The sequence below is a fragment of the Oryctolagus cuniculus genome, chromosome 2 (genome assembly GCF_051225735.1).
Source record: "Oryctolagus cuniculus isolate XC-2025 breed Fujian yellow rabbit chromosome 2, ASM5122573v1, whole genome shotgun sequence".
NCBI lineage: Eukaryota > Metazoa > Chordata > Mammalia > Lagomorpha > Leporidae > Oryctolagus > Oryctolagus cuniculus.
In genome coordinates this window covers 148016882-148043879 of record NC_142868.1, presented here as the reverse complement: position 1 = coordinate 148043879, position 26998 = coordinate 148016882, and positions in this window count along the sequence as shown.

Sequence of the window (26998 nt, the reverse complement as noted above, 5' to 3'; positions counted from 1 at the left end):
ATATTTCCATAGGTCTTAAATACATTTTACATATATTAAACATATATGCTTATTTATTTACTTTTCTCTTATTTTTAAAAGGTATTAGGATTTTGTTCTCATCTATCCATAGGCAGTTACTATATAGTAAGTGTGACTTTTGTTTTACATAATTATTGCAAAAATTTTACGACAATATGTGTTTCAATTGTGTTTATAGAGTTGACATCAATATTTGAATTTTTATGGAATCTATTCTCATCTCTTTTTGGCTTCTGTGACTGCTTTTACACTTGTGACATCCTTTCCCATTTAAGATGATAAATATATATATATATATATATGTTGTTTTAGGGTTTACATTTTTAAACTTTTAATTTATGTTATGTTAGTGTTAGGGAACAGGCAACATTATATTTTCAACGTGTAATACAATTTTTCTAAGCTAATTATCAATCACCCATTTCCTTCTCTGGACATCTGTGGTATTACATGTATCGCATTTCAAATTAACATAAATTTGAGTCTGACTCTTGACTATATGCTTAACTCCTTATAACCATATATTACACTGTTCAGTTGCTTTAGTTTAGTAAGTAGATTTCACTGTCAAATAGAGAACTCTCATCTCTTTACTCTTCCTTTACAAAATACAAGTTATAATCTATTTTTGACTATAAGAGTTTTTTAAAAATTAATTATATTGGCATTCTGGCACACTAAATAAGATAATCCCAACTGAAACTGCACTAAATGTATATAGAAATTTGGGAATATGGACAATTTTCTTAAGAACTGTTTGTTTATTTGAAAGGTAGAATGACAGAAATAGAGAGGGAGGGGAGGAGAGAGAAAAAGAGAGGAGGGAGGAGAGAGAGAGGAGAGAGAGAGAAGAGAGAGAGGAGAGAGAGAGATGAGAGAGAGAGAAGAGAGAGAGGAGAGAGAGAGAAAAAAATACCTTTCATCTGTTGGTTCATTCCCCAAATGCTAGCAATAGCTGGGCCCAGGCCAGGAAAAGTCAGCAGTCAGAACTCCATCTGGGTCTCCACATGGGCATCACGTCCCAAGCACTTGGGCCATCTTCTGTTACTTTCTCAGCCTCATTGGCAGGGAGCTGGATCAGAAATAGAGCAGCCAGGACCCCACCTACATCTGGCATTGGATATCATTTGCATAAGTGGCATTTTACCCCACCGTGCCACAACACCAGCCCCCTAATATTGAAACTTTGTTATAATCTGCCATCCCATCTATGAGCATGTTGTACCTTCATATTAATTATTTATTGCCTCTTAATAAATTTCTATGGTTTAATTCATAATTTCCCCCTTTACCCTGTTCTGTCTTAATTCCCTGTGTCTAGCAAATTCCAAGCCTTGAAATTCATCCAAATTTTTGTTGGCAAAAGTAGCTAATTTGCAGGTTCTATCTCAATTCCATCACCTATTAGCTCTGTGATCTCAAATAAATACTTTAACAACCCATTTTCAGTTCTCTCAAGTATAAAATAGCACAATTGTATCTATCTAAGTATAAGAATTAACTAAAATTAGCTTGTAAATTTATCACAATTTTTATATATAAAGAATTAATGAGGGGCAGGCATTTGATACAGCAGTTAACATGCTGTTTGGGATGTCCACAACCCTTATAGGAGTGCCTGGATTTAAGTCCCAGCTCCACTCCCTATTCCAGTTTCCTGCAATTGCACACCCTGGGAGGCAGCAGGTGATAACTCAAGTGGTTGGGTCCCTGCGGACCATGTGGTAACTCAGAATCAGTTCTAGTCTCCTGGCTTTGTCCTGGCATGGCCTTTGTGGGCCTTTGGGGAGTGAATGAGCAGATGGAAGCTAGCTCCCTTTCTCTCTCTTTGTGACTGTCTAATAAATGAAATTTAAAATAAATTTTAAAATATATCTTAAAGCATTATGAATGTCACTGCTATCCAGGAGGTCTGTCAATGGAAGAAGCCATACAACACTCCATCAGAGATGGAAGCAAAGGGAAAGTGAAGCGCCAATCATAACTCCAAAAGTTGAAAGTTCAAGTAGAAAACTTTAAAACAACAACTACTGACTGTGACTGAGCACCTGACCTAGGAGCAACCCTTACACACTTTGGGGGTAGTTGCAATTTTAGGGAACAGTTTTATGTGACCAGCTAGGATGGCCCTATGCCATAGGGAGCTATTCCCTCTAAGCATTAACAGCAGCAATGCCAAATCAATGGAAGAACCACAGAGAAGTATTTCTGGGAGAAGGTAATATATTAATTTCATCCTTAGCTCAAATATAGACTGTAGACCATGTTGGCTTCAAAAATAAAGTGGGAAAGTAAGGGCATTATCCAAATAATTCATATTCTCTTCCAAAAACAGCCCACTACTTGACCTGAAATGATTTGAATATACTTCGATATTTGAGCCTTGGTGCCCACAAGGGATAATAGTTTCCATTCTCCATTTCAGTGTTCACATAGCCCCAGCTCGGTGCCTTAAAAAAGCCAGGGACTAAGTTTAGCCACTGGTCCTGCTTTCAATAAAGTCTTATTTTAATAGAAACATTGTGTCTCTCTTCCAAGTCCCACCTTTTTTAGGCAGCCTGCCAGCTGAAGGCAAAAAGAGAATTCTAGCACATTGTCCCCAAATTCCAGGCAGATCACAAAAATAAACTGTCCCAGAATGTATTCCTTTTAAGAAAAATTGCTTATTCAAGGCTTGCTTTTCTCGTTTGCCTTCCTTCTTCCCTTTCCAAACACTTCTTCTTCTAACATTATGCTGTAAAGTTGCCATCTGTCTCAAACACATACATACACAAAAGGGAAATCCACTTACCATGAATACTGGAAAGAAGAAAAATAAGTTGGTTACAAGTGGGTCTTCTAAAGTATGTGACTTGTCCAACCCAGTGGCCAAACTCTGAATTATCCCCCAGCTAACTGTCTCTTGAATTGACCATGGAAACATAGTAAAATAAATAAAACTTTTAAAATTCACCTTTTGTATATTCTTCCCTAGGAAACATCTGATTTCTGCAATCCCGAGATGATGGGTAATCAGAAATTAAATTTTGTAAATAAGAAAACTGAAAACCAAAATGATGACTCATGACCACATACTAATTGCAAATTTTTAAAAAAATTTTATTAATATAAAGAGAGCAGATTTCATGTATTTCATAGGTACAATTATAAGATTGTAGGAAGATAACCGTACTTCCCTCCGTGCATCTTTCCCTCCCTCAACCCCTCTCCTTCCTTTCTTCCTTTTTCTTTATTTTCTCAAAATATGTGCATCACCCAAGTCAGAGTCAAGTGCATGAACACTTGTTAAAATGTGTCTCATTAGAGCATAAATTTCATCATTTCATTCACCTGCTATAAACTGTTCAACAGATGCTCTCTGCATTAGGAGGAGATTCACACTTAGCTTCAAGCCTCATCGAGGGCAGCCCTCCTCTCCCAGCCACTCCCTGGGCCCACTCCATGCTTCTTCATGGCTCCCATTCACCCCATGGATGTTTGCAGTTTCTTCCTCTCAACCTTGAGCTAAGAAAATCCAACTCTTTCCACACTAGCTAGTACAGTTCCACACAACCATATATCCATTTATTTTGTCTTATTTTTATAGCATCTGCCAACTCTGGATTCAACTGATTAATTGATTATATGTTTATTGACCACTTCTCCTGGTCCTTAAACACAAACACATATTTGGCTTAATGGAGGCAGTCAATCGTCTTGTACCACTGATACTACTAGTCCTGAAAACCATCGGCCTTGTGGAGTAACATGCAGTACCTACTATCCAGTCAAACACAGCTGATCGTGCACTGCCTCATGGAATTCCCGACTAGGAGCAGAGCTCTAGACATCTGCATTTTAAATAGCTCCCTAGATAAATTCAATGCACATTAATATTACAAAACTTCGCAGACACCCCAGCTCCCTATGCCATGATCACCACAGCACCAATCATTGTTTTGAAAGCTATTCCAAATCTATTCCAAATGGCTGCTCTAGCCATTTGGGGCTTTTGCTGTTGATGCCTATTACATGGTTTCTTAAAGGGCTTTTCTAAATTCAGTATTTCCCTTTCTTGTGTGGCCCTGGGCTTTGATGGGGATTCTTGGAAGTATTTGTGTAATGGAGGCAGAGAACATCCTACAAGGAAGCTGGATTGCATTCAAAAATGGACTCAGTGACTGGTTGTGGAATCTTGAGCAATTTCATTAACTAGACTGTGTCTCATTTTCCCCATCTGCAAAGTAAGGGTGTTGAGTTAGATTAGCTCTGCAGTCTGTTTGCATGAAACAATCATGGGTGCCAACTCATTCCCATAACTCAAAAGAACCCTTGCAGTTGCATTCAGTGTTGTGAAAGGGGTTCCGAACAGCCCAGCATGCGTGCCATTTGGCCAGGCCAGCCACAATCACCCAAACACTATCTAATGCTCAGAACCTTTCCTTATGTCAGGAAGGCAAAAAATATCCCATTCACAGTGAAACAAAAATGCATTTATGCTACATCCATCTGATTCCACTTAGGTGCCGGTAAGAGATGTTTTGGTTGGGCACCTGGTATGATATTCAATTGTTCTGTTAGAAAATTCTAACATCTGTCAATGACCCAAGTAGAATATCCCCTTGCCCTTCATCTTAAATACACACACACACACACACACACACACACTTCCGAAGAACACACTAAAGGGGATTGCCAATTGTTCTGAGGCATTCTAAAGCCAGAGAGTCAAGCTTCATATTTTAACTTGAAAATAAGGGTGGAATAAAATCACCCTGATGTTTGTGAAGGAGGACAGAGGCGGACTGTCTCTATTTGTCAGAACTGGCACTAGGCAGTCTCTGATATTCACTGCCAGGCAGTTCTTTAAAACAGGAGCCAATCGATGTACAATAGGGGGTGGCAGGGTGCTAGCAGTGGTTGGGAGGAGAAGGAGTGAAGGGATGACAGGTAATCACACCATAAAGCAGCCAGCAGCCATCCTGGTGGTTCCATACTGCAGAAGGGAGGGATTGGGAAAACAGACAAATAAAATACACCACTGTGATTGAGTTTTTCTTAACTAACTTTTAGAGATTTGCATCTCAATATGTTGGTTGAGATTCCTTTCTGGTCTTCTGAACTTATAACACATGCTATCTATAGGACGTAGGATCCCTTCAACTAGAAGCAAAACATATCACCTGATGAATTACAAATCCACTCCTCTTTCAGTGTCACTCTATATTTAAATGAGTTTAGATGATTTATATGTATGAATGCAAACACAAGATGCATGAGGTGTGAGTCTAAGCAGACTCCCTGATTTCTCAAGCCTCATACACACACATCAGTCTCCTCACTTTCTGTCTTCTCAAGGGAAAGATAACTAATGGTGCTATGTTTCTATGTTAAAAATATGAATCATCAAGCACTTTATCTGAGTGCTTCTGTTTATCTGTTGATGCCCACAAGTCCTTACTGAGAAAGACAGAAGGACCTGCCACACATTTGATGAGGCCACACCATCTAATGAGGACCAGCCGGCCTTATTTGTTCAATAAATAAGCAAGGGGTGGGAAACAGCCCAGAATCTCAACTTTCCCACATCCTACCTATGTGCTCTCCTTTATCAAACATCACCCCGTTGTTGACAGTCACAACATAGATACAGGGCTCCATTAAGTCTCTGTATACTTTCCAAATTCAACAAATCATGCGGTAGATGTGACCAAAAGAGACCATAGATACAATTTTAAAAGGCTAGCAGTGTAAAATGTTATCCAAGGAGACATGACTACTAAGTATTAGGAAAAGAATCATTATATTCAACTACCAGCAGAATTTTTGTAAGCTGTATTAGCTAAGGGAATTCATTGCTTATTACCAGAAAGTTGGCAATTTTTTCCCCCATCACACCTATAGGGTAAACTCTCAGTGTTTAAATTGTAAGGGCTAAAAACCACACAGAAGCCTTAGAATCTTCCTAGCCAAGGCCTTGGAAGGGCAAGCCCCTCCCCCCAAGCGCCTTACTGTAGAAGGTTCATGTTCTGAATGATGTGTTGATGGACCTTACTGGTGCATTGGCTGCTCCTGAGAACGATCCCCTCCAGTGGAAACGGTACTCTCTAAGAAGCCAGAGGGCTCTCATTTCTGGAAGTTGTTCCTTGCAATTTAGACACACTGGTGGGTGGAGTTGCCAGGGGTTGGAAGAAGATAGGTAGTAAACAGATCCAGAATTTTCTAGGAAGCCAGTCTAAACAAGGCTCTAAGAAAAGTCACTGAAAATGTCAGCCCAGCCAAGAGAGAAAGGTTGAGGGAGCAGCACAGGCCTGACATATACTTTTCCATCCATTCAATCTGACCCTGGGCCCAGTGCCATAATCTTGTTTAAGGTTAATGGTGGCAAGGCTGCCACCCGTATGTTTGCAGATGTCTCCTTACATCCTCTGAAGAACTTTAAACCTCAGGTTACGACTTCAGAGGAAAGGGACAGCACAAAACACAGCGAGAAAATCAGTCACAGGCCACGTGCACCTAAATAAGTTCCACTCTCTGAAATCACTTGAAGGCTGGAGTTTTGGGGGGCAGTGGAGGTAGTAAATGGGCATTTCTGTGTGTGTTTCCCCAAATTGTACCCTGGCCCAAACACTGTAATAGGTGTAGCACAGAGGACAAAATTTTTAAAAACACAATTTAGCTGAGCAATTTAAAAATACTTTGTAAAAAATAATAATAAAAAGAAAGACGTTAACAAAATTGCAGTCATAGCAGGTCTGTGAGGGTAACTTAGTAAAATACCCTGTGGATGGCTGCAAACCTCTAATGGAAAGTTGTGTAAGTGGCTGAGGCCAAAGTAGGCATTAATTACAATGAAAAATCAGTTTAGAGTAGGCCACAACTAAATTGGAAGCTGGTCCTCTAGGTAAAACAAAGAAAGTGAACAGCAGCTTCAGATTTGATTACATGGCAATACAAGAAAAATGTGCTGTATGTTGTCTATTATTAAACCTGCTTTGGGGCCCAGTGTTGGGTGCCTCAGGGATTTTAATAAAAAATTAGTAATAGGTCTGCTGCCCCGGCTCACTGTGGCTTTTTGGAGTATTTGTGGGTTCAGGGCTGGTCCTGCCGTGCAAATTAAGTCGTTTCAGACAAGCAGCCTTGGAAAGTGTTATGTGATAGCAAAGTTCAAATACTGCGCTTTGGCTCCGAAAGGACACAGCCCCCTGCTGGATATTGACTCAGGGTTTCAAAGAAATAATGAGGAGGAGGGAGAAATGAAAAGTGAGGAAGAATGAGGGAAAAAAGCAAGTGTTTGTTTTCTTGTGTATGTCTTTGATTGCTCTTGCCAAAGACTGGTCTTGGTACATAAACTATGTGAGTATGTGAAATATTGCCAACAAGTGAGTTAGTGGCAGAGAAGGCAACTGTTAACCTGGATTTTTTTTTTCTTACAAATGTTAACTCTATAACTCTTTTTATATTGATGTAGTGATATAAAAAATATTGTCTTTATTACTAATATCACCACTGGGTCCATGGCTCTACCATATATATCTAAGCCATGAAACATTAACAAAAGTTCACCCTGATTATGAAATCAAGCCTATAAATCGATATTATTTCAGAGAGGAGAATGACTGGAGCAAATAATTTTCTACAAAAAAGGTTACATGACCTGGATATTTCTCAGCTTCTTCTAGGTATGCCATAGGCCCAAGGGCTGACATTTGCTGTCAGAGACAGTCCCAAGTCTAAAACAAGTAAACACAAACATGGGATGCAGTCAGAATCCTGATAAATGCTGTGCAGATTCAATGCTTGGGGAGGAGGTACATTTTCAGCCGGGTCTCTTGCCCAAGTGCTGAATAGGATCAAGAGACTGACAGAATCAAGTGTTGGCAGATGTCACTGATAAGAAGTATGTGACTTTGTGAGTATGTGTGTGTGCATGTATGGGAGAAGGGGGCTAGTTTGTAAGAAAAAAATAAAATAAACTTGTATCCAACCAATTCAAAATTCTTTGTCATAATGTTTTAATGTTTAATAAGGGAAACCCCAGTTCAAGTCTGGGAATTCCCTTTGTTCAACATTGAATAATACTCAGTTGTACAGCTCACCTAATGTGTTGGCAGAGAATAGGGTTGCATAACTCAACTGACTTCAAGAGATCTTAGGAAATCCTTATTGACCCCAAACATCTTCCCCTACCTGCTGACCAGTATTGGAAATTACTAAGTAGAGAGCTACTCCTTTTCTTTAAAGAACTGACTGCAATTAAAATACAAATTATCACCCAATTGCTATCACTTGAGTATGTCCTTTCCAAAATCCAGGCATCGCCAATGTTGTAGTATTAAGAGGTAGAGCATTTAGGAGCCAATTAGGCAAGGAGGGCTCCTCGCTCATGAACAGGATGAGGCGCCCCTGAGGAGGCTCAGTGGAAGCAGTTGGTTATCTCTTTCCTTTCTGCCTTCTGCCATGTGAAGACACCAGCAAGAAGGGCCTCACTGGATGCCAGCACTTTGATCTTGGAATTTTCATCTTCCAGAACCATGGACGATACATTTCTTTATAAATTATCCAGGCTGTTTGATTCTGTTTAAATGGCACAAAACAGACTAAGATATGAACTATGAAGTAAATAAAGAAATGAAAAGCTTAGTAGAAGAAGACGGAGACCAGCTGGACAGAGAATTGATCTAAGCAGACTGAAAACAAACTTTATCAAAGGCATAACTTCTCTGAGAGTCATCTCTCAGAGCCTCAAATTTTCTCTGCGTAACCATGGAAGAGTCACCGCTTACATTGAGAACAAAAGCTGGAAGATAGAGAGGGTGCTCTTCAAATGGGAAACTACCATGACTTCAGACCACAGGGGTCACGTACAGATGCAAAGCAAGCACGCCCCCTCCATCCAGACCCACATAAATATCTGTGGAGCATTTACAGCTGTGAGATATTGTTCAGGCTGCCGTGGAATCGAAAGTAAAAAAGACATCTTTGTCGTCATTCTCAGCAAGAAAATGTTGGTGTTCCTAAGCTGTTGAAAAGATGGCACCAACGAAGAGAGAATAAAACTATTTCAGCTACTCAGAAAACATTTAAAAGTCATAGTTTACCCCAAGCATGGAAAGGCTTGATAATACAGGTATTCATTCAAATTTATCAACTGAAAGATGTTAACAGGTGCCTCTAGTTCTTCCAGCACCTCGGTTGGGGTGATTATATCATATTTTTCTTTTTAAAACCCCAGGTGGGAAAGAAATATGCTTTGTACTTTAGCAATGACATTAGTTTCAAAACAAACTATACCTTATTATCTTGTACTGATAATGCATTACATCATTTTAAATATTTTCAAAGTATGGTACTGAGTTTTTCAGAAGTTTCATAATGACTGTGATAAGGATATTTCAAATGTATCTCTTGTTCAATCAACAGCAGTCTACTGAGTTAGGAATATATATGTGTGTGTGTGTATATATATATATATACACACCCATATATATGTATATATACACACACACATGCATACATATATCTCCAGGAATAAAAACCTCAGAATGGAAAAATCACATATTGAGACTGGAAGTAATGACAGACTACTGTTTATACATATATTTTTACAGACTATTTTTAAAACCCTTCTAAACTGAGGATTTTTCATAATTCTTTATCAACAGATGACCTTATAAAACTTTTCAAACTGGATATTTTTCCCAGTGCTTATTACTCCCTTCTAGATCTATGTCATCTGCACAAAACCTTTCATGCAAAGACTTGACTAAGTCCACAGATACTGGGTATTTGAATAATTAGTATTTGAATAATAATCTCATTCAAAATTACCCACATTATCCAATCATTTAATGTGTAAGCTAGAAATATGTATTATAAATTTAATTGAATTCATTAGTTCAATCTGTAAGGAGAGAAATGTATTTTTCTACTCCATTGAAAAATTATAGAAATTCCTAGTAGAACTTCTCTGTGCAAGGAGTTCTAATTACTAAGCTATAAAATCTAAGTGTTTCCTATGTTACACAGGAAGGGACATCACAATTCACAAGTCCCTGAATCTTCAACCAGCCCTAGGGGCAGGAACTGTCTTGGTCTCCATTATGCATGATGGCACAAAATAGCAAATAAACTTTTGCTGGCTGGCTGATGGCAATGTCAGAGCTGTCCTGACGACACTCACTAAACAAAACAAGGCAGCCATAAGCGGCATTTAGGGACTCTGATGTATACAAAGACAACTTTTTATGTCAAGTTTCCTCTTTGGGACAACAGTCTTTGGGGTCAACAAAATCTGTGTGTATTTATCCTTCAACATAGCCTTGAGGAATAAAGCCCAGTCTCTCCCCTGCAAGACATTCATCTTTTAACAGGCAAGATAGAAAGAAACCCAATAGCAATACAATGCAAGTGCCATAATATAGATGCTAAAAAGTCTTGTGGAAGTACAAAAAGGGCAGTATCACCTTGTGCTTCCTAAGGATGTGGTATTGGAGCTGGGCTGATTTCAAACGACAGTGCCAATCAGGAATCAGTGGGGACTTTTTAAAAAAATATTTGTATGACAGTTACGGAGAAAAATCTTCCATTTGCTGCTTCAGTTCCAGATGGCCACAGTGGCCAGGACTGAGTCAGGTCAGAGCCAGGAGCCTGGAGTTTCATCCAGCTCTCCCACATGGACCATTCTCCACTGCTTTCCCAGGCCACAAGCAGGGAGCTGGATCAGAAGTGGAGCAGCCAGGACATAAGCTGGCATCCATATGGATTTCCAGGGTCGCATGTAGCAACTTAACCCACTACACCACAATGCCAACTCCCAGTGGGGACTTTTATAAGTAGCTTCAATAAAGGGATTAAGGAGATACCACAGACTACAGGACTGAAGAGTGCAAAAGGGTGGTGAGGAAAGAAGGAATCAATAGAGAATGACTGTTCACATGTGCAAGATATGTGACCACACAGATTGGAGAACCAATAAAGAGGAAATTCTTGACTACTTGACAGAGCAGTGGTCTAGGAAGTAGGATGCAGTCTCCAAGAATGAGTCTCAAAAGCAGTTGCTGTTTCTTCTCTAAACTAATACAGGAGATAAAGAAGGACAACATAAGCAAATTAAGTGGAAAGTTAACAGCACCACTACCTAATACTAACAGTCACAGTTGAGGACCTGCCATGTTCTAAACTCTTTGATTACATCATATCACTGAAGTTTCCCAACAACCCTAGCAAGTAAGATTTGAAAATAAGGAACCAAAAGATTAAAAGAATTGAGCCAACAGGCTAAGGCTACACCGATAGCAAGTGATAGGGCCAAAATTCTAACTTAGCAAAGTGCAGAGTCCATGGTTTTCCATATACTGAACCATCATCATAATCTTCCTTTTTAACAGGAGGGTGGTTGTCTACAAAGGAAGGAGAATAAGACCACTTTCATTGCTTTAACCAAGTGATAAAATATCAAAAAAAAGTTACACACATATACACATATATACAAGTCCATGTGTAGGTATGTGCATATGTATATTTAGATTTTCCAGATGGAAAAGGCAAAAACACATACATATTGCCTTTTAGGAAGATGATAAATATGAGGCTATTTTATTTACTGCTATAAGAATAATAATGGGGCTGATGCTGTGGCATAGTAGGTTAAGCCTTGGCCTGTGGCATGGGAATCTCATATGGGTGCCTGTTCTGGTCTCAGCTATTCCTCTTCTGATCCAGCTCTCTGGTATGGCCTGAGAAAGCACTGGAAGATGGCCCAAGCACCTGGGCCCCTGCACCCACATTGGAGACCTGGATCCTGGCTTCTGATCGGCCCAGCTCTAGCTGTTGTGGCCATTTGGGGAGTAAACCAGTGGATGAAAGAATGAACTCTCTAACTCTGCCTCTTAAATAAATAAAATAAATCTTAAAAAGAAAAAAGAGAAGAACAATAACAAATTCATCTTGAAAACCCAAGTTCAATGTCTGGATTTTTCTCTCAAATTCTGTTGGTGACCACCTTTCACTAAAGAATAAATCCATCCATACAGCTCAAGGATGTTAATGAGCAGGCAGATTACCCAGGTATTGTCTCTTTTGATCCAAGCCCTAAGCATTGGGACTCTGTTTGCTCCTGCTGATTATTGGGAGTCCTGGACCACAGCACCCATTCCACTGACCTGCACACCGACTGCTCTTTGCAAAGGCTTGCTCAGGAACATGAAGGCATGAAAAATTCAGACACATAAAGAGCCTTCTCCAAATGGAGACAATTACATGGCAGATTCCACTTGGTTTTAAGAATCAGGCTATTAGAGCCGGCCCCACGGCTCAATAGGCTAATCCTCCGCCTTGCGGAGCCAGCAAACCGGGTTCTAGTCCCGGTCGGGGCGCCGGATTCTGTCCCGGTTGCCCCTCTTCCAGGCCAGCTCTCTGCTGTGGCCATGGAGTGCAGTGGAGGATGGCCCAGGTGCTTGGGCCCTGCACCCCATAGGAGACCAGGAAAAGCACCTGGCTCCTGGCTCCTGCCATCGGATCAGCATGGTGCGCCGGCCACGGCGGCCATTGGAGGGTAAACCAACGGCAAAGGAAGACCTTTCTCTCTGTCTCTCTCTCTCACTGTCCACTCTGCCTGTCAAAAAAAAAAAAAAAAAAAGTTAAAAAAAAAAAAGAATCAGGCTATTGGAGGTGGGGTGGACATCTCCTTTGTTTGCAGGACAGCCCCTGAAAATGTAGCCTGGGGATATTGTTAAACACAGCTCAAGATGTTTAGGCCCACAATGCGAGCTCTGAGGAATTCTACTTTGTTTTTCAAAGAAAAAAAAAAAACGGTGCTGTCTCTTCCGCAAAGATTCCTCCACTTGTGATGGAGGCATGTTTTCTAAACCAATGTAATTTCAAACCAAAGTAAATTGTTTCGAACATGACTACATTAAGGAACAGAAAACACAGATAGGGAACCCAAACTTTGGGAACTTAAGATCAACACTAAACCTGTGTCACAACATGCCGTTTCAGTACCATTCGACAACATGTGAAGCCACAGAAAGCTGATCTTTCCAGAGCTGTTCCCATAAGGTTTTCTAGGACAATTTCTTTCAATGTCACACAAAAAGGGGGAGAAAACAGAAAGAGAGCTCTGCAAGAAAACCACCTTAGATGCATTTTTTAGTCTTGCGCATCTACCCTTCTACACACATTGTTCAGAGGTACCCCTCAGGGCAGGGGAAGAACTTAGCAAACGAAACTCAATGGAAACTTGAACTATTTTTTCCTGTATCATTACTCAGTGGAAGCAAAGCTTTAGTATTTGTGACTACCCCAACTCCTACTGATAAACAAACAAACAAAAGGCCTGAAATTTCATGAGTCTGTGAGATTTTTGCCTTTCTTAAATGTATACGAAAGCCCTCTTTAGTCAATATTTTCACAAACAGACAGTTGTAATTAATCCAAGTTTTACTTAAGCTAACAAATGATTCTTCTTCACAATAGCGGTGTAAGCTGAATCATGAATTTGCTAATGTTCTGCAGGATGCTGACAGAGCCTACAGGTACACAGGAAAGGGGGAAATCATGACCAATAACAGCTTCCCTCCCTCCCTACTCATTAAAGTAAAAGCACGTATTTAAGCATTTGCAAGGGACTCCTGTGTGCTAAAGGGAGGTCTGCATCTGGGGGTGACTACACTGGTCCTCACATCCTGGGTGTCCTGCTACCTCTATGCTCTAGGCAGGCATGAGCTAGGCGCCCTGAGGTAAACCCGGAATTCCACACTGCCTGGTTTCAACGGGGCTGAAGGCTGAGAGGACCTGTCCACAGTCGAGGCAAATAGCTCTTCTGATTTGGGAGCCAGGGAAATTCATGCTCCGTTTTGAGAACCGCGGATCTCCTTGGGATTTAACCCCAGCCCAAAATGGCATCCTTGTCTAATTCCATTTCCTCTTTTCCTGCTTTTCTCTTTGTTATTAAAGCATCCTGTAGTAATGAGTTATTCTGATTAAAACTAGTTCTCTTTATTCAAATGCTCCCTCTCACATTCTTTAATTTTTGATTAAGATATTAATATATGGAGAAAAAGACAGATAGCTACAGAGGGATGGAAATAGAGACAGGGGATACTTCAAAATTTCATGGAAAATGCAATTAAAATATAAATTCATTCTGATGCAAAAATTTGGAAATCCATGCATAGTTTTTCATACTGCATTTTTACAAACTATTTAATATATCTCATGTGCAGGGATTTCATTTTTTTTTTTTTGCACCAATATAAACTTACCTTTTAATTCCATTTTCCACAAATGTTTTGTAGTACCCTTGCAAATTACTGGCTTGAGTCCAGGACTGGAATTAAGAACTAGCAGCTATGTCACTGGTTTGCTCTGTGAATGATTAAATGGTAAAATAAATGTCACTAGATTATCACTGGAGGTGGATAAGGCAAACGTATTTGAAGCTGGTCCATTCTTTTCTAACTTGCTAACTCTAGTGCTTGCTGTGTGGAGTACTGTAGGAAAAGGAGGAGATTGTTGTAATTCCACAATAATTTATGCAGAGGAGGAAAACGGGTTTGGTTATATAAGAAAAATCAAAACAAACCTAAATTCTCTTGTTATTTTATTATACTCTTTCCTGTGTCACCCCCAATGGGGAAGGGCACTATGTAAATGAAACTACCACAACTGGAAGAAAGCAATGTCTCCAATAGGCCTGACTGTACAGTAATCCAGCATCCTTGTCCTTTACCTGTTTTACCATGGCAAGTTTTGTTCTCCCTTTTAAACACCTGCTGGATTTGCCTCAGCTTGTTTTTAATCATTACTACTAATCTCTACTTCCCTAAGCCTTCACATCCATTTATTCAAAATACATGCCATTAATATATTGAGCAATTATTATATTCCAGACACTCTTCTACATACTGGGGAAGCCATCAGTGCAAAAACAAAGAATTCTACCCTTCTAAAGCTTATGAGACAAAAATAAACAGCAAGAGGAATAGCTGAATTAGAATACATAAATCATACACTATGTTCAATTTTTTTTGGAAAATGAAAAATAGGGGCCATCGTTGTGGTATAGCAGATTAAGCTGCCACCTGCAACACTGGTAATCCATATGGGCAGCAGTTCAAGTCCTGACTGCTCCACTTCCTATCCTGCTCCCTGCTAATGTGCCTGGGAAAGCAGAAGATGACCCAAGTGCTTGGGCTCGGGTACCTATATGGAAAACCCAGATGAAGCTCCTGGTTCTTTACTTTATCTCGGCCCAGGCCCTAGCCATCAGTCATCTGGGGAATGAACCAGCAGATGGAAGATCTCTCTATCTCTTCCTGTTTCTGTAACTTTGCCTTACAAAATAAATACACAAATATTTAAATAAAAAAAATAAAAGGAAAAAATGAAAAATATAGCAGGAACAAGGGGGATCTTGGGTGTTGGGAGCAGGAAATAAGGTTGCAGCTTTAAATAAGGTGGTAGATTACGCACCATGGAGATAAATCTGAAAAATGACTGGGTGGTGAGGAATTGGAATAAACTAATACAGGAATACTCTTGCTATGTGTTAGGAGGGAAATATAGAGGCACCGTAGCTGGAATAGAATAACCAAGGAAAGGGAAAATGGGAGATAATGCCAGGGACCCTCATGGGTCCTTATAACAGACTTAAAATCTGAGTAATATACTGTTTAGAAGGACCACTTTGGCTGTTGGGAACAGATCCAGGAGGGGCAGAAGATGTGCTAACAATGCTATTGGACTAATGGTGTTAATGTATGGATGGCAGCTCAGACCAAGGTATCAATGGAGGTGACCAAATTATGTTGAGATTCTGAGCGTAATTTGAACGTACAGCCAACAGTATTTTCTGACAGATTGGCGGTGATGAGGGAAAGAGAGGAGACAAGAATGATGAGGAGGTTTCTGACCTTACTGGGAAATTACAGTTACCACTCATGGAGATTGGTCAAAGAGAAGAGAGTGAGTTTGAAGATAGGACACCTAAAGTTCCATTCTGGAAGTACAGAGTTTGAGATACGTTAGACACGTTAGACACGTGAGTGTAGCGGTCTTGTGGGCAGTTATACAGAAGAAGTTCCAGAGAAAGAGATCCAGGCTAAAGAGATAAAAGAAGAAATAGTGTGGTTTCAACATATGGTTTTTTTTTTTTTTTGGCTTTACCATTTTTAGCAGTTTGGAAAATCTATGATTTATAATTAGCATGTCCATACCCCAATTCCTTAAGACTACTTGAAAAGAGAAAGAAAAAGTCAAAGAGCGAGCAGGAAAGTAAGAAGAGATTGATTGCTTCAAAATTTACTACCTAAGAGTGTGTGACATCCAAATTCACAAAGTGCTTCAGAAAGACAGCACACTCCTGAAAGGTCGTTCGCCAAATCCTCAAACCCCTTAATCTTGTTTTCATACAGATACACACCTTTTAATGTTTCAAAGTCTTCCCTGGTAGATCTTCCATTAGAAATGGCTCATAACATTTTAACTTGAAGTTTATCTACCTCCAGCCTTTGAAATAATTAAATATTTAAATGCTTGGGGAAGCTGGCTTTTGTGAAGCAAGAATTCTTTTGCAATGCAAATTTCACTCTTAATTTCTCTGCTGGGTAAAATAAGAGTTACAGGGATTGGGTTTGCTTCTTGGTGCGTGTAAAATAGAATACTTGCCCCCACCTTCTGGATTCTGGGATGCCCGCTTGGTGTCAGAAGATGCCTCCCATAGCACAACCATAAGACGGAAAGGGAAGAGGAAGTAGAGAGAAACGATCTAGTTTGAATCACCTCGGGTGCCTTTCCCAAGGAGGCGACTGGCCCTTCTCTTCACTAGCCACTGCTCCGTGTGGGAGCAGAACAAGCCTGCAGCCTTCAGAAGTGACGTGCAGCTCCTGGGATCTCCACCAGCAGTGGAGGGCCCAGTGCCAGGCTTGTTGCTCGAGCATGCCCTGAGAGGAGCCTTCACCACCTGCCCAGCAAGAAGCAAGAAAAGCAGCCAGTGCCGGCCACTCCGCAGGCGACCCCGCACCTGTGGGAACATGCGTGTTTCCATCTGCTAGAAGAAGGGTTCATCTAGGGGGCTCGATTTGCATGCATCTTTAGCTCCTTTTCCCTAGATTTCTTTCACATTATTGTCCCATAATTTTCTTTCCATAAATTATTCTATGGCAAGCAGGCAAGACTCTCTTCACTTACTAAGAGAAAAGGAGAGCCACTTTCTTGCCCTGAATGGAGTTTTGAGGCCTTAAATGGGTGCTTTTGAGCAAGCATGGACAAAGAAGAAGCCAACGAGACGGGCAGGGGGAGGACTGCCATCCCAGGATTCAACGGAGCCTTGTCTCTGCTGTCTTCATCTGCATTCAATTGGTCATGACCTCCCAGGTGTCTTTAAGACTGAAGTGTTTGCTGGACCATTTCAAGCGGAGCCTGCTGGTCCACGTGGCCCTCCTGACATCAAGAGGCAGCTTTTAAAAGAACAGAGGCACCTTGTCAGGGCTCAGGGGTCACTAATAGCCTGCCTTGGGCCCTCCAGTAGGTCATGTTCAGCTTCCTCGCCCAACACAAAGGGAAAGGAGAGGGAGGCTGGGGAGGGTAGGGGGATAATTATCATTCTGGTGTTTTTTTCCTCAGGCCTGGAGTTATGCTCCATGTCACTGTGTTAATGTGCCTGCAACCAGGGAGACACATAATGCTCCCCTCAGCCCTGTTTATTAGCAAGATCCATTTGCAAAAGGCCCTTCTTTTGTGCCACAATATGAATGTGCTTTGATGGCAAATAATTACGGCAGTCCTTTTGACATGAAGATCCACAGGCTGCCCTAGTTAAGCCAGTAATTAGCCTGTCCTCCTTTTTTTATTATTATTATTGAGAAACTACAAATTATCCTCATATGTGCACCGGCCATTGCCTTTTCTCCTTTCTATTCTCCCACTCTCTCCTGCACCCTGGTCCTGCTCTCCCACTCGCTCTTTTCTCTCTCCCTCTCCCCCGTCTCCCTCAGCACTTTGGATAAGCGGAATGCAGCTGCACAAAAGCAAGATAAAGCTCGACCATCAAGATGATGAACAATCTGGATGAAGAGCCTTCGAGATGCACACAAAAGCTGGAGAAGTGCGGTTGATGTAGGCCTGGACAGCTGAAGAATGCTGCGGCCCAGCGATGAATAGCCCTCATTTGTGAATATACGGATTTTCCTCGATGAATAAAAACTGAGCGGAGGTCACAATAAATAAACTTTTCCCCCCTTCTTAAATAATATTTCAGGTTCCCGGCACCAAACAGCTGTAAATTGAAGGTTGTGCTTAGTTTTCTCAACTCTCCAAGGGGATAATTAAGCTAAGATCACATTGTTTGATATATTAGTGTAATGATGAGCTACTATATTCTATTTCTTTCGAGTTATTTTAGTTTTTCTTACCCATTATCTTTTTTTTTAAATTGCATCTCAAATTTGCTTTAAATGTAGGAGCAGCAGTCCTGAAACAGAGTTTGCCCTGTGTTTGGATCTATTTGAAATGTATTCATATAACATTTAATTAAAGCAGCAACATCCCCCTTTAGAAAATGCGTGGAGGTAGAAATATCTATATTATCTGACTGATTCTGACATAATCTTGCCAAAAGGCTGACTCCTTTTTCCTTATTGGTGCAAGATAATTAGACCATCATTAACCTCCCAAAGCATCACTGTCAGTATTTCATGGTGTTATAAAATCAGGATTTGGGAAGATTTTCATAATTTTGCTTAAGATCACTGAGGAGGCAAAGATCAGCTCTGAAACACACTCAGCTTAGGAGATTCCTGAAAACCAGCATCTGCAAGGCTCCACTCTGTGAAGGAACCCAGCCCAAGGGAAAAGCTACAGACAATGTCCCTTTGCTCTTTGTAACACCAGCTCCCATTCGTGAAATCTTGACAATATAAAGGCCTGAATACTATTTTGGGTTTTATTATTGTAGATTAGACTGTCATTTTCTTCCCATCATTTCTGAGCTGAAACTGTATTAGAAAATCTGAATATCTATATCAAATTAAAAAAAAAAGAAGCAATGCATTTCTAAAAACCTTTTCCCATGCTTTTGGGTACTCAAGATATTCTGGATTTCAAAGGCAGCCATTTATTGGTGAATGCTTGTTCATTTGATTGGCTGACTGGCTACTTCTAGAATTTTCTCAATTTTCCTAAATTAGTCTACAGTAAGTTCAACAGTATCAATATTCAGGAATTTGGATTTGAATCAGTATGGAAAACTGTTTATGGGTGGGAACATAAAGAAGTTTGAGAATGTAGAGAGAATCTATTCTTGACTCGAGTATGATCTAAGCTCCATCAAAGAAGAGTAAGTTCCCAAAGCTCCTAAACCTGGAGACATTTAATTCAACGGCACCCATTGCGTACGCAGATCCACCTTTCCCCATTCTTGCTCCAGTCTTCAGGGGAACCCAACAGAGAAGTAAGCAATTAAACGTCCTGTGTGTGCAACATGAAGAAGAAAGGGTGAATAAAAGAACAAGCCTGGAACAGTCCAAGGCAAAAGACAAGGAACTCCCAAGAAAAGGCCGAGCCCACTCTCAAGTCCTTCCTGAAGGAGAACGAACTCACAGAGTTGGCTTGTGCTTTCTGGCACACATAAACCAGCCAGAGACAAAGAGGAATGGGGCAGAGGGCCTCAAACAAGGTCAATCATTGCCACTTCTGTTTGCTTCCATGTTGGAGCTGGTGTTGTCTGTCTGTTTTTGTTTTGTAATGGCTATCACATCCATTTGCAATATTACACAGGATTAGGCCAAGGAAGCTTTGCTTTGTGATTCACATGGGTCAAATGTGAAGTAGCTTAGCAAACTTTTAAGTGCAGGGAGCAGGCCAGCTCTGGTATGATGTGCAGGCCTGCCTAAAAACTCCCAACCCAGCTATTTAGTATTTCTCTCACCCATCTCTTTAAGACTTATTAATTCCACCCACAATTTCCTGAGTGGCTGCTATATCTTCAGCACTATTCTAGACTAGGGAATCCAGCAGACACACAAAACAGGTCAAAGTCCTGCTTTCATGGGACTTATATGTCAGTTGTAGGAGACAGGAAATATGGAAAGAAATGAATAAAACATAGCATACCAGGTTGTGATAAATACTGCAAATAAATAAATAAAGCAGGAGGACGTGGGGGGAAGAAAGTAGGAGACATTTGAAAGGAAACCTGAATGGGGAGCCATACCACAGCTATGCAACTTTGTAGGGATGGGTAGAGGATTCTGTGGGTAAAATGAGCCCTAGGTCAAAGGCTTATTTGTGCTGAATCAGCACAAAAAGGGATGAGGCTGAGAAGGAGTATACTAGAAATTGAAGGGCAGAGATGAAAAGAATACATGGAGGACTAGACCATGTTGGACTTCTTGCCACCAAGCTGAAAGGAAACCTTCTTGGTATGTTAAGCTGACTTAACGGTAGTATGCTTTGCCTCTCTTTCTTGCCTCTAATAAAGCTGACACATCAGGCACTAAAAGGAATATCTGAGGTAATGGGAGCTGATTCACTGTAGTTTCATGTTATAAAGTGGTAGGTGTTGACTAGCAAAAACATGGTATGATGAGAAGTACAAACAATGCTCCCCTCCCACCCATCCCCACCCCAGAAAATAGGCATAGGATTTGGATAGACACCACCCCAAAGAAGAAAAATGAATAGAAAATAAACACATGAAAAATCACATTATTAGCCATTAGGGAAATGCAAATTAAAACTATGAGGTCGCTTCATATGCATTAGAATTTCTCAAATTAAAGAAAACTGACAATACAAAATGCTTACAAAGATGAGGAGCAACCGAGATCCTCATACATTTCTGGTTGGAATGCAAAATGGTAAAATCACTTTGGAATGTCATTTGGCAGTTTGCTATAAACATACATTTACCATATGATCCAGCAATTGTGCACCCAAGGGAATCACACACCCATGTCTTCATACGTGAGCACACACAAACTGCACATAAATATTTAAAGCACTTTTATTTATAACCACTAAGAGCCAGAAACTACTCAAATGCCCATCAAGTGGTGAATGGATAAATAAACAACAATACATTCATATAATGCCGTCCATACTCCTAGCAATATACAGGAATGACTACTGCCACAAGAAACAGATGAAAAGCAAAAATCATTTTGCTAAGTGTAAGGATCCAGACTCAAAAGGATACAAACTCCGTGATTTCATTCATAGGACAGTCTCAAAAAGGCAGAATTTTATAGACCAGAGCTTCAGAGTGAGGAGAGGAAAACTGACTATGAAACAGATGAGAAAACTTTCTGGAAGGACTGAAATATTCTCTGTCTTAATCATGGGGAAGATTGTACATTGCATAAATTCATCAAAATCATAGAATGGTGTACCTAGAAAAGGTGAATTTTATGGTAGGTATATTACATCTTTAAAAATGCCTACTGCAATACTGATACATTCTCCCTGAAAGAGGGGATGATTCTTAAAAATTAATATTAGCATTCTCCTTCCCATTTGAAGGAATAGTTCATTTGTTAAGGAAAGTGTCTCCACTGATAATTCTCACAATTGTATAACAAAGTGTTTTCACGGGGAGGTGGCCAAGTCCCCATGGTGAGTAGGACCCAGTGTTTCAGAACTATGTCTACACCACCCGTGTCTCAAATGTAGACAGCAGAAGGTCAAGCTCCCCACTCCCTCTGTAACAGTCTCTCATGCTATAATTTCTAAGTTTGGTGCTCTCTAATGAGCCTACAAAACATATACAGTCTCTTTGCTGATTTCCTTGTACAGTCACCCAATATATCCAAGATCCATAATCAATCCCGATGCTTATGAAGCATCTATTACTTTGTAATACATTTGAACAGATACATGAATAGGGCCCTACTCTTAAAAGTTCAGAATTCAGTTAGGGAAGGCAAATATGTATATGAGAAGATAAACTGTTAGACAGTACACAGAAAGCTTCCCTTAATTGGTCCTGGCAATTGCTGTCATTCAAAACAGAAGTGTTCCTCCTAAGAAAATAATTCTTATTATCATTCATGGAAAGCCTTTCACCTGCCAAGTCCTTTACATGCATCATCCCATTTAATCTTCATAACAACTCTGACACTTGGGTTTGTCACCCATTTATAAAGGAGGAAATGGAACCTCAGAAGAGATGAGAAAATTGCTCCGGCCCCCTCAACTGCTGAGCCAGGATGTGAACTCAGGTCTATGTGATTGTAACGCCTGTTGGTTTTCCACCATCCTTGGCTGAATTGTTTGAGAAATAGTCATAAAAAAGATAGAATTTCACTTAGAATTTATAAGGCATTGAATTCTACAAAGGCAACAGAGAGAACAGGTGTGATGGAAGTCTCAAGGATTGCTACTGGGGAAATGAGAGCAACAGGAATACAGCATCGACTTTGCAAATATCATTAGGTTGCATCCAGGATATATTAGCTCCCAAATATTTTATCATAAGTTTAGTGTGTAAACAACTCTCTCCTTTTTATTTATATCTAGCCTCTAAATCAGGTCAAACCATTTTAAAGGCACAGACCTCTCCCGCTGAAATGAATTTTCCATGTTAGGAATTTTCTTTAGGGAGGTGGTGGTGGAAAATTCATTCAAGTTGTTGTAGGTGAGTTATTCCCTGCCATGAACCTCTCAGCTGGCTTTAAGAAGACAGAGAAATGTAATAAGACTCACCACAAACCACAAATAAAAATACCCACACACTTTTATCCCTGCATTATAGATTTAATATTAGACATCTAGAATCAGAATTATCCAATGCAAACTAAGGCCTTTTCTTAAAGAGTCACACTTCCTGTTTTTGCACAAATAAAGGCCCTTCTTTGACACATCCTTATCCCACCCACATCTGAAACTCCTCCCTAGGCTCAGATAGCATTGAGACAAGCAATGAAAAACTTCCAAGCAGGCATATATTGCAGCACATTTTACACCAACTTCAGAAGAGTTCAACTCATTTAGCCAACTAGTTAATGGTTTCTAAGGCTCTAGAGCAGGGATCAGCATTCTTTTAAAAGTAAGTAAATAGTAAATAGCCATACAGTCAATCAGTTAGGGACTCTCAGTTGCAGCACAAAAGCAACTGCAGACAATACTTAAATGAATGGGTGTGGCTGTGTCCCAGTAAAACTTTATTTACAAAACAGGTGTCCCCTGCTGTAGAGTGAGTAGTTGTTCTTGAGGCTGACCAGCTACACTGGTCAACAAGCAGAACCTCAGCGATTCTGAGACCTGCAGTCCATCCAAGGATGCTACCCACATGTAGGCTCACAGACAGACATGCCACCACTCTGATTCTTTTCCTCTGTGTCCTCCAGTCCCAGTTATATCTAAATACTTGACCAGCACTCAGACTACTCAAGGATTTTCACTAGAAGTCATAGCAAAGGTAGTGAATTTATTAACTCTTTTTCTCCACTCAATATCCTTGTTTATAGCAAGATGTGTACTGGAAAACACAGAGCAAGATCAATAACCAGAATGGAATGGGAAGAGGCACAATGTTAGTGACTCAATTTTCTTTACCATTCCCCTCCCCATACACACTTCATTTATAACCCTTCGTTTCTCTTTCTCTGTCTCTGTGTGTCCTCCACATTTTGACTTTCATTTTGCTCTGATCCAAACCAACCTGTTCTGTCGACTCCATATCAAATACTTGGTTCAGTTAACTATGGCCATGTGAAGGCAGAATTACTTTCTAAGCATTATGAACAGGAAGGAAAGTATGATTTGAATCTCCAAAGAAGTCTCTTTTTCTCCATTCAACCCCTAAGTCTCACTGAAGACCTCATCAATCAGCAACTGGTTTTAAAATTCTCCTAAAAGTATTCAAGTAGTTCACTTTACTTGGTATTTTTATCACTATTTATATCTGTAAAGCAGTGATATAATTAATAAAGCTATTAATGTTTCTTATGCTTAGTATTATGAATGCTAGAATAAATCTAGCTTATAGCCAAAAAAAATGATGATAACACTGTCAAGCATTGATATAATTGCTGGACATCTTTGTGTAAGTAAAACAAGTATTACCCTGTTAACTACACTCCTCTTGAACAGTTCAAGGTGCTGAAAGGACCCACTGAGGAAGAACTTCATAATTCCCTTTATTTTTCCCATCAGAGAATAGCACAAGAGGCCCAAACATCCTGACTGCTCCTCAGTATATTACTTCAACACAGTGAGATTCTTTTCACGAGGGCAGAATACACATAATGGCAGCCTACATTTGTTCTGTTTAGAACATAAGATGGCGGAAGTCACTGAACACTGGTTTATCTATACCTGGACCCTGACTGCACCGTGAAAATTTTCCGTGCAGCAAGAGAAGGATTCCTTCTGATCAACTTTGGAACCCTACTTTTTGACAGGGTTCCCTAAATAAAAGCCCACAAACCTGGGGTTGGAACCCTTTTCTCTGGATGATGAAAACTGCATTTGTTTCATTATCTGGTTCAGACCCCACCACCTACTATACCCAGAAGCAGGGACTGTAATCTTATCTACGTGTTCTTCCTTGCAATCCTGTTTTCAGTAACCAGAAAGGATTAAAATGAACAGCCCTATGCTCTGGTCCTGAGTAATGGGCCTTCAAACACCAACGTATTAGACAAATATATCAGCTATGAGATATTATACCAAGGGCTACTTCCACAGGATCAGCATTTTTAACTTTCATTCCAAAGTGACTGGATGATAAGAGGATACAGTTTGTATTTTGAATTCAGGGTGAGAAGATCTTTTTAATAAAACTGTTTTCCTAGGTAGCTATATATCATTTCTCACCAAAATGCAAAACAAAGCCCCAATCTTTTTCTTTTCCTCTCCAAAACATCCACAATGATAGATTTGCATTGTATTTTCTCATTCCTTGAATGAATTTTTCAAGCCAAACTTTTGATGCTGCTGTTGTTGATGCCGCCAAAAGCTTCCAGAGAATCCTTCTTCACACAGAAAGCACTTTACAGACCCAGACAGAGATGGAAAGAAAGTTGTTTGGGTGAATAATGAGAACTGAGCCGCAGCCTCCCTGGTGGTGTGTGCGAGGCCACATGAATAGGACAGCACTTTGTGTGTTCAGTAGGCAGTCACTTTTTCTATTACCCTTGGCCTGTTGCACCACCCACTAATGAGTGGACACCCATTACAATTCATTAGCATTTTTATGACACTTCATATTTGTAGTGCACATTACAAATTGTATTTGTTAACCTCACAACATTCCTTGTGAGATCATCACCATCCATTCACTCTCAGAGACTAGCCCATGTTCAAGGGGTTATGAGTGTACAAACAAAATAAAAAATGAAAAAATTATAAGGAGTGCTGGCTCTGATTCTAAAGAGGACATCAAAGGATGCTGGGGTGCAGGATATCCCATCTTCCTTGGTGGCATCTTCCACTCACCACAGTTTCATTCATTTGTCTCTCATACCTACCACCTGCCAGTTAATTTAAACCTTCCTTGAACCCCATAAGCATCAGACTTAGGACTTGATAACAAGATTCATGTGTTTTACTTACATGTGAAATAGTTTTTGTTTTCTTAGATCCAGTCCCTCTCCATTTCCTCATGCAGCCAGTCTTTCTACCACAAATGCTGAAGAATGTGTTCTAATTTTCCATAATCTTATGCACTTTAAAGATCACACCTTCTCACTGGTTTGTTTAGAGCTGAGTCTTTCTAAAACACTATATAACTTTGCATTATGACCATTTGGTCACTTTAGTCATTTCTAAATTTTCTTCTACTGCTCATACTTCATTGATAATGTGGATGTCAGATTTATGCACTTTACTTTTAAAAAGTTCTTATTTATTTATTTATTTAAAGGCAGAGCGAGCGAGCGAGCAATTGATTCCATCTGCTGGTTCATTCTCCAAAATGCCCTTAACAGCAGGGCTGGTCCAGACCAAAGTCAGAAGCTGGAAACTCAACCTAGATCTTCCACATAGGTTTTAAGGACTCACCTACTTGAGCATCACCTGATACCTCCCACGATGTGCGTTATCAGGAAACTGGAACTGCAAGAGGAGCTGGGACTCCAATCCAGGCACCTTGATATGGGTTGTGTGTGTCTTAGCCACTAGGCCAAATGATTGCCCCTTTTTATGTTTGTTGTTGTTTGCTTGTTTTAATTTCAGCACAACCATTTAGTCAAACGTACAAAGCAAGTAAGAGAAGCAGCCCAACATTAAGTTAACATTTAACTTAGTCAAAGCCAATGGGTTGTGATATAAAGCACAGCTAAACCAGCAGACAAACCCTGCAAAGGAGTTGGCATCTCTCGTAAAAAAGCCAAGAGGCAGGGCATAAACATCTTAAGAAATCTCTCTCTCTGCCTTTCAAATAAATAAGTACATTCTTAGAAACAACAGAGGTATCTTAGTCATTGTATGATTAATCAATGTCAGGTGACAGGTCAACTTTCTTGTGATTAACTAGTTCTAGCTGACACCACTTAATTGAGATCATGCCTCACTTGTCCATTAGTGAATCTCCCAAACCCAGCACAGTGCCTGACACACAGAGCTCAATAAATAATTGTGGAATTCAATATTGTTTCAAAGTGTGTTCAAAGCAGAATGCATGGTGTTAATGAGGAATTTAGGGGACCTAGGGAAGGGCTGAGCAGGGAGTCAGACAACTTCATAAAAATATTTTTATAATTGGGTGCAGCGGGCCCAGTATCAATAAACATTTTCTCTTACTATGATTCTATATGTTCCCTTGTAGCTAGTCTTCAAGAGAAATGAACTGGCTGGGGTGATAGATAAGTTGGTGCTCTTTTCTTTTGTTCTGGGTGAAGTTAGTTATACCATCTATGAGCCACCAGAACTAACATAGGAACCCTACTTTCCTGGAACATTTTTATCCTCTTCCCCTCTGCCCCCTGATAACCCCAGATAGGTCAGACTCTTCCAGTTATAAGTTACAGAACCTGACTCAAGCCAGCAGAGAAAA